Here is a 9,295-nt window from a genome sequence, read left to right on the forward strand (position 1 = left end):
ACTTGGCCACGGCCACATGATTACATGACCACCAAGCCCCGCCTACTCAGCTGGTCATTAGGGCAGAGAATTGGTTGATAAATTATTTGAATCCAACCACTGGTGCCAGCAGAGAAGGCTCTGCATGCCACCTCTGGCACACATGCCAGAGGTTCGCCATCATGGATCTAAGGGTTTCTCTGTAAGTTATGGAGATTCTGGGGAGATATTCCAAAAATTGATCCATTGTATATCTAGGCTGCAAAACTCCCAATGGCAATTAGCTGGAGGGAAAGGGGGAAGGCATTTTGCATCCCTCCGCTGGCATCCAATTACTGACTTGAGATTTGTAGCTCAGGTGTGGGAGTCCCCAGCAAAACAATCATAGTTGCTTCTGCCATTAGGCAGAAAGAAACAAACATCTCAGCTAGGAGACACAGCGGGGAAACGTGATGTGATGGAGCTGCAATTTTTATTCCTTTGTCGTGCCCACCGACAAACGCAACGGCCCTTTCTCAGTGACCTCTGAGCACAGAATATGAATCTAGGGCAGCTAAAAAAAACCCAAGCTGATAGCTCTTTTTCCAACTATCACATTTTGAGTTGCAGCTCACTTGCTCAGATCCAGCGGAGCGGTCAGACCGATGTAGGATATCAACTGGGATTAAGTGGAGAGGAAGGCAAATCCATCGACCTGTCAGTCATTTTGGGCTGGCAACATTTCTCTTCCCCAAGGCGGCGACTTTGAAACCCGTCATGGCATGGCCCGGAAGGTAGAAATGCTCCGATACTTTGCCAGCCAAACTGCATGAGCAATTGCTGAACTCACTTTGTATACAGACAGTCCTTGACGTACAACACTTCATTTAGTGACTGTTCAAAGTTACAGTGGCACTGAAAAATGTGACTTGTGACCGTTTTTCACAGTTATGACCTTTTCAGCATTCCCCTATGATCACGTGATCAACATTCTTGGCAACTGGTTCATATTTGAAACGACGCACCTCCAGAAGTTGTGAATGTTGCAACACTGGAAATTTTTAAGAAGATGTTGGATAGGCATTTGTCTGAAGTGGTGTCAGAAGGGTTTCCTGCCTAAGCAGGGGGTTGGAGTAGAAGACCTTCAAGGTCCCTTCCAACTCTCTTCTTCTCTTCTACTCTACTCTACTCTACTCTTCTATATTATCTTCTCTTCTATATTCTCCTCTCTTCTCTTCTACTCTACTCTTCTCTTCTATATTCTGTTCTCTTCTCTTCTAGTTTAGTCTACTCTACTCTACTCTACTCTTTTCTTCTATTTTATATTCTATTGTATTCTATTTTATTCTGTTCTACTCTACTCTTCTCTTCTATATTATTTTATCTTCTCTTCTACATTCTCCTCTCTTCTCTTCTACTCTACTCTGCTCTTCTATATTCTATTCTGTTCTCTTCTCTTCTAGTCTAGTCTACTCTAGTCTAGTCTACTCTTCTCTTCTATATTATTTTATCTTCTATAGTCTTCTCTCTTCTCTTCTACTCTTCTCTTCTACTCTACTCTTCTATATTCTATTCTGTTCTATTCGAGTCTAGTCTAGTCTACTCTACTCTTCTCTTCTATTTTATATTCTATTGTATTCTATTTTATTCTGTTCTGTTCTACTCTACTCTTCTCTTCTATATCCTCTTCTCTTCTTGTCTACTCTTCTCTTCTCTTCTACTCTACTCTTCTCTTCTACTCTACTCTGTCCTATACCATTTCAAACAAACGGCCTCCGTGCAGATTGCAGAAGGATGAGGATTACAGTGTAAACACCTTTCCTCTAGAAGAACTAAAAATAAATCCGCAGCGGGTTTCGGGTTATATCCTGTTTTGCAAAGCCAGGCTTGTTGATTTTTCTCTATCCTTAAGTTTGGAAGCACAGCCTTATTGCCAAACTCCACACGGCGAGAGAACAGCTACTGCCACCCAGTGGAAAATAAAGCTGAAACCCCCCTCTCTGAAAATCTCCGAGCAACAAGGAGAAGCCATTTTGAAGACTCTCATAGTGCACACAGGGCTGGTCAGGAATCACATATCGAAGGGGGACAGAAGAGGTTAATGTCATCCATTTCCAAAGTGGACTTTAAAAAAAACCCCTAACACTAATATTTTTCAAGAAAGCACATTCAAATATTCATGACAAGGATTCACTCAGGGCATTGGTAAAATCAGGTCAATCAGTCAATGAGCCTTAAGCAACGTCACCCCAAACAAGATTCCCCCCCACTTCTTTAACAACCCTGTAATCCCTTGCATCAGGAGCATTTACTGACCGGATTCCCTTCCTGACACCTACACAGAGTTCACAGCAGACAGAGCTCGTTGCTCCCAAAGAGAGAAATATCTGCCGCTATCTAGGATCGGACTCACAGGCTCCTGATAATGAGATGAGACCATCACCTCTAGGCAGCGGTGGGATTCACTTCCCTTCCCTACCGGTTCGCAAATGTGAGTGCACACACCGCATCTGAGCACACACTGCATCTGCACATGTGCACCGCCGGCTGAATACCACCTCTGCCTCTAGGACACCACACCCTTCTCCCCCAAATAAGAATGATTATGAGAACTTTGCTCGGGAGATCTTTTAGACTCATACAATCATTGGTTCATTCCATTTATCATCTAGGACAGGGGTGTCAAACTCAAGGCCCGGAGGCCGGATCTGGCCCACGGGTTACTTAGATCTGGCCTGCAGGAGCACCCCGGAGACCACTCCACAGTGCCTCTGCCAGTGAAAACAGAGCTCGGGAGGGTCGTGTGCGGCCCTCTCGAGCTCTGTTTTCACTGGCAGAGGATTGCAGGAGGCTGTGCAGCTGAAAACGGAGCTCGGGATCCCGTTTGCGCTGGCAGAACGCTCAGGCCACCACAGGTGCCTCTGACATGAGTGACATTGAGCTGGCCATGCCCCCTGGCCACCCCCCCCAGCTCCCAAGGTCAAACACAACCCTGATGCAGCTCTCAATGAAATCGAGCTTGACACCCCTGATCTAGGCACATTAGATTTAACTGCAACCCAGAGAGGGCTGGGGTTACCAATTCAGTAATGAGAATTATTTTCAAAGAGCAGGGAAATCCCTCTATTAAATGTTGGTAATGAAAAGCTATCATGTCTGGGCTTAGGTTCTGTAAAGTGCTCAAGCCTCTTCTAGTTCTGACCGAAGCTTCCCGAGAGCATGAAGCAAACTCCTTGTCCCGACAAAAAACCCTTTTATTAATTGACTGTGAATTCTGCTCATTCACATCTAGCAAAGTCTTTCGAGGGAGGATTTATAGTCACAGACCTTCTCTAGCTTGGAGAACAGACTGGCCGATATCTGCAAAACCTGGCAAGGAGTCTTGGAGAGTCACGAACCAATTAAGCAAACTAATTGTCTCCTGCAAACTCCACTCCCTTTTGCTCCTCTTTTATTTCCTCTGGGAGGGGCCATTCATAGTCCACCTGTGGTCTTACTCCCAAGTCGACCCTTGTCCCTTAGCCGTTCCCTTAGTCTGGCAACTCTGCGCATACAAACACTGGGAACAGGCTACAGCTGTTCTTCTGCCCCACTGATGTCTGACTCTGAAAGCAGCTGATCACCAGCATACGGCCCTGGCCCCCTCTCTGCCTCCGACACAGAGCCCTCATCAGAGTCTTCCCCAGACTTCAGGACTGGCCCATGTTCCTCCCCAACCTCCTCACTGCCCGAATCTGCCGCCAGCTCTGCTGGCCGCTGGCAGGCCACAACACTTCTTTCTGCCTCCACATTTGTTATGCAGAATGAAGAGGTTCTCAAACAGATTTTCCTGGAGTTGGCTGAACGGCAGCTGAGCTGGCCGTTATGTGTTGTTTTCTCCTCAACTGGATTCCCAGTTGTGCACCAAATCCAAGCATCACACAGGAGCCAACATCAGACAGTTGCCACTAATTATAGCAAGATGAGAGACAGAGGTGGGGAAGAGGGCTACGCCTGGGAATATCAAAGCGGAATCAGGAATGTTTTCCCGACAACCATTTAACTGGGTCAATGAGAACACAAAAAGGGATAATTGACTCAGTCAACTAATGCTAGAGTTAAATTTAGGGGTAAGCTGATTAAATTATACTGTAGAGGATAAAGAGGCCAGCTTTGTGATAGATAGGCTGGAATTACTACCTACATGAAAGGGCGTGAAACATCTTTTTAACAATGCGGAGCAGCCCGATAACATTAAGAAGCAGATCAAACAAATGTCTCTCTAATTTACTGAGGCATAACAAGAAGGAAAGTCCAGCAGCGTTAGACTTGTAAGATTCTGTTCATTAGAACCAGTGGTGGGATTCACATAATTTAACAACTGGTTCTCTGCCCTAATGACCAGCTGGGTAGGTTTGGCTTGGTGGTCATGTGACTGTGTGGGCGTGGCCAATGCAACATCACTCAGGTTGATGGGCGCTTGGCCTTAGCTGTTACAATGCAATAAGGGTTAACCGGAGAGACAGTTTCTGTAAGCAGGGCAATCAAGATTAGGCTAGAAACAACACCAGAATGTTTCCTTCCTTACAGGATTAGCCCTGTAAAGTGGGGAAAAAATCAAAAGGAGATTTCTTCCAACAACTAGTTCTCTGAACTACTTAGAAAGTTAACAACTGGTTCTCCCGGATAGGTGCGAACCGGCTGAATCCCACCACCGATTAGAACCAATCTCAACAAAACTAGATTTAACCTTCCTATGGAATTGATTTCCTGGTCTGGTCTACTTTGTACTTTATACAGTTCATTTAGTGACCATTTAAAATTACATTGTCATGAAAAAAGTGACTTAGGATCATTTTCCACACTTACGACCATTGCAGCATCCCTATGGCCACATGCTCAAAATTCAGATGCTTGGCAACTGACTCATGTTTATGACAGTTGCAGTGTCCCAGGGTCACATGATCCCCTTTTGCGACCATCTGACAAGCAAAGTCAAGCCAGATTCACTTAACAACTAACTTAACAACTTTAGTGATACATTTAACAACTGTGGCAAGACTGGTTGTAAAATGGGACAAAACTATTTAGCAAATGTTTCACTCAGCAACAAAAAAAATGGACTCAATTGGGGCCATAAATTCAAAGGCTACTTGCATTGTGTCCCCAAATTAAGAACATTTTTAAAATAAAGTGGAATGGAATGATTAGAATGGAAAAAAAAAATGCTGATACACAGAAGACACGAGCAAAGAAATATCTGAAAAAAAATCACTGTGGAGTCCTCTTGTGGTAAAAGATATCACTGCAGTGCACTTTACATGTATTTTTATTTTACTTTCTTCAGTTTATGTGGTTTCCCCAGCCATCTGATAATTAAGTTCAGGCAACCAACCAACCTAAGCTACATTTTGAGTGAGTAAAAAAAAAAAAAAATCACATCAAAATAAAAAACCAACCAAATGGTTCCAATTTGCCCAAGGCACTCTGTTGTTAATAAACTGCCAGTAATGTTTTATTACAAAGATCATGGCATCCAGCCCTCTCAATTGCTGGCAAATAGTTGGAGAAGAAATGGAGGTAGTGAGAGATTTTATTTTCCTGGGCTCCAAGATCACTGCAGATGGGGACTGCAGCCAAGAAATTAAAAGATGCTTGCTCCTGGGAAGGAAAGCTATGGGAAATCTTAGACAGCATACTAAAAAGCAGAGACATCACAACAAAAATGCGTATAGTGAAGGCTCTGGTTTTCCCAGTTGCAATGGATGCCTGTGAAAGTTGGACCATGAGAAAGGCAGAACGCCAAAGAATGGAGGCCTTTGAACTCTGGTGCTGGAGAAGACTCCTGCGAGTCCCTTGGACTGCAAGGCGACCCAACTGGTCAGTCCTAGAGGAGATCAACCCTGACTGCTCTTTAGAAGGCCAGATCCTGAAGATGAAACTCCAATTCTTTGGCCACCTAATGAGAAGGAAGGACTCACTGGAGAAGAGCCCAATGCTCGGAAGGATTGAGGGCCAAAGAAGAAAGGGATGACAGGGAATGAGGTGGCTGGATGGAGTCACAGAAGCAATAGGCGTGAGCTTAAATGGACTCCAGATGATGGTAGAGGACAGGAAGGCTGGAGGAATGTTGTTTATGGGGTCGCGATGAGTCACTTCCAAACTAAAAACAACTTTTTATTCATACATTGTGTGAATGCAGCTCCTATTTTTAATTTTGTCCTGGTCAAACATTGGTAAAAACATAGGGACAGGTTAGAAAACTGAGAATAATGTGATAGATAATGCAACAATTTGTATTTCAAGACAATTAAATAACACCTAGATGAGAAGGCTGAAATGAGAATGGAAATATTTGGTGAATTAAATTGTTCAAATATGTACTTTTTAAAAAGAAAATTGAAACAAGCACAAATTATTATATTATTGGTTACCTTATTTTTTTATACAAAGAGTTTTAAAAAATATTTTTGTTTATAATTCTTTCAAAATTTACAACGTGGTATCTGGTGGTGCCTGGATGATGTCAAAAATATATTCCTATATAAGGAAGGGAAGGGAAGGGAAAGGAAGGGGAGGGAAGGAAAACCTGTAAAATGCTGAAGTCAAAGAAGGAAGAAAAGAGGGAGGGAGGGGGGAAGGAAGGAAGGAAGGAAGGAAGGAAGGAAGGAAGGAAGGAAGGAAGGAAGAAAGGAAGGAAGGAAGGAAGAAGGATCTGTAAATGAAGTCACTTACTCCAAGCATCAAAGGTAGGGCTATGTAGATTCTAGATGTATAGAGAACATGCAGACAAAATTAAAAGTTCACAAACTTTTAAGCACCACTGAATTCCCATCTTTAAACTGGGCTTTCAGTTAGAAGCCAATTCAACTTCATTTCTGACCTAAATCAATTATTCAAATTAAGCCAGAACGCCAATTTGAATCTGATTCAATTTCAGCCTCTAAAATCACTAGGAAGCTATCAATCAGAAAGCCAAGGTATTATTCAAAGCCGTGAATCTCTGAAGGAATTGACTTTCCAATAAGAAAATCAAGGTGGGGTATCAAATCAAATATATCTCCATTGATTCAACAAGGCAAACACTCCCTCTCCTGAATCAATTTGGTGCTTGGAAATAAAGCATGGATCGAAGTCCCTTAGAAAGAGTGCAGAGAAGATGATAAGGAGCCTGGAGGCTAAACCATATGATGAACAATTGAGAGAACTAGGTATGTCTAGCTTAATAAAGAGAAGAATGATGAGGTGACATATCTTAAAGTACTTGAGGGGCTGTCACAGAGAAGAAAGGTTCAACTCATTCTCTTCTGAACCCAGAAGAACATTTCTTTCAACAGTCTCTTCCAACCTTATTGTCCTTTGTTCTGATGAAAGAAATGTCCTTCTGGGTTCGGCTCCAAGTGGGGAAAAAGACACTGGAGACATGGAGGCTGCTTGGAAAGATGGTTTATTGCTGGGCAGGACCGCATGGCTTGAGCACTGAACAGAAAAGGTGATCACATGTTTCAATGTTGGTGGAGAAGAAGAGAAGGGCTGAGGAAGGGGCTTGCTAGGCTTTTTATAACCTGTTCAGTCCCACCTCTCTGTTTCCTGTTCCTGTGTAAGAAATGTATTCTGATTGGTTGTCAGACTCCCATGGGGCCATGCAGGGGTTACTCTCTAGGCTGTGTTTTGAATCCAGGTTTGGTTGAGTTCTCAGATGCCATGGGGTGAGTTGGGGCCAATATTAGCATGCTTTAATTCCATCCCCCCTGGAGCTGAAGTGGAGAAATCTTTATTATGTAAAGGGACTAACTTGGCCTTCTTAATGGCCCATTGACAAAGTGGGGATGGGCAGGAAGCTAGAGGCAGCTATTCTGTCTTTTAAAACATGTTTCTTTCTTTTCACAGGCAGAGAAATATTTTGCCTTTTCAATATTTCCTAGGATATTTCATTTTTCTGGGGGAGGGCTAGGTGATAACTTCCTACAGTTGTCCTTTGCATTGGAGCATAACCTACACAGCCATCCGATGTTACTCTACCACGTTCTGAGGACCTCGTATGGTCCTCAAAATGGTCAATTCTTGCAGCCTGCTGATTTCTCCCATCTCCCTGCCTGCACTCCACCCACGTTGTATGGCTCAATTGTCTTCTGATTTTTGCTAATGAAAATGTGACGGAGATGCAGCGTGAAAAGGCCTTCACCTTCCTTCCTTTCTTTCCCGGCTCACATCCTATTAGTCAGACTTCCTGCAATTTCTATCTAGCAACAATAATCCCTCTCCTGTTTGTGCTTTATCTCTTTCCCAGCTTGCAATCGCAGGAAAGAAAGTGAGCAGCTGACTTAAGGCTACATTTTTTTTTTTTGACAGATAAGCTCTCTATGTCAAAGAAACACTTATTTGCAATTGTGCTGAAGGAAACTCCAAGACCGCAGGCTAACTCTGCTTCTCCCTTATCGGCACATTTCTTCTGAAAAAGCTCACATAAAGGTACCTGCAGAGGCCATTTGATGCCATTGCATTCCTATCCAATAGAGGGCAGCACACGCTCATCTCATTATCGCAGGTTGTCCATTCAGTGATGAAGGAAGCCGTTCAAGGATCTGCGTTTTCTATGCATAATAAGCGGGTGCTGCTAGGCAGAAAACTTGTCCCTATCAATCCAAAGATGCTCTCCTGCAGAGGTGGGTTCCTACCAGTTCGCACCAGTTCGGTAGAACCGATTTGTCAAATCTACCAAACCGGTTAGAAGAGGTTCCACCAGGGGACCCGGAAAGCAGGCCACACCTGCAGAAGAGGTTCCAAAAATTTTTGAAACCCACCACTGCCCCCCCACACAGATACACACACACACACACACACACACACACACACACACACTCACACAGAGAGAGAGAGAAAGAGAAAAAAGGAAGAAAGAAATAAAGAAAAAAGAAAAAAAGAAAGAAAAAGTGAAAGATAGATGAAAGAAAAAAGGAAAAAGGGACAGAGAGACAAAAGGAAGGAGACAGAGAGAGAGAGAGAGAGAGAGAGAGAGAGAGAGAGAGAAAGAAAGAAAGGAAGAAAGAAAGAAAGAAGAAAGAAAGGAAACACATGGCTGGCAAGCCACTCCCACCAGGTCACATGGCTGGCAAACCACTCCCACAGGAGGCCACACCCACAGAGTACGTTCGAAAAATTTTTGAAACCCACCACTGCTCTCCTGCTATTTCACACCATCGTGCCTACCGTCCCTGCCCGACTGTCTCCATTTATTCGTGCCCATTTCATTCATTCTTATAAACTCCTGTTTATTCTGACACCTGTTATCTTGTAAACCACTGACAAATCAAAGAAATAAATAAAACAAAAATAAAAATGATGCAGGAACTATAGG

This window comes from Thamnophis sirtalis, unplaced genomic scaffold, assembly GCF_051295495.1.
Source record: "Thamnophis sirtalis isolate CommonGarterSnake01/CBP01778 unplaced genomic scaffold, rThaSir2_p1.2 scaffold_2, whole genome shotgun sequence".
Taxonomy (NCBI): Eukaryota; Metazoa; Chordata; class Lepidosauria; order Squamata; family Natricidae; genus Thamnophis; species Thamnophis sirtalis.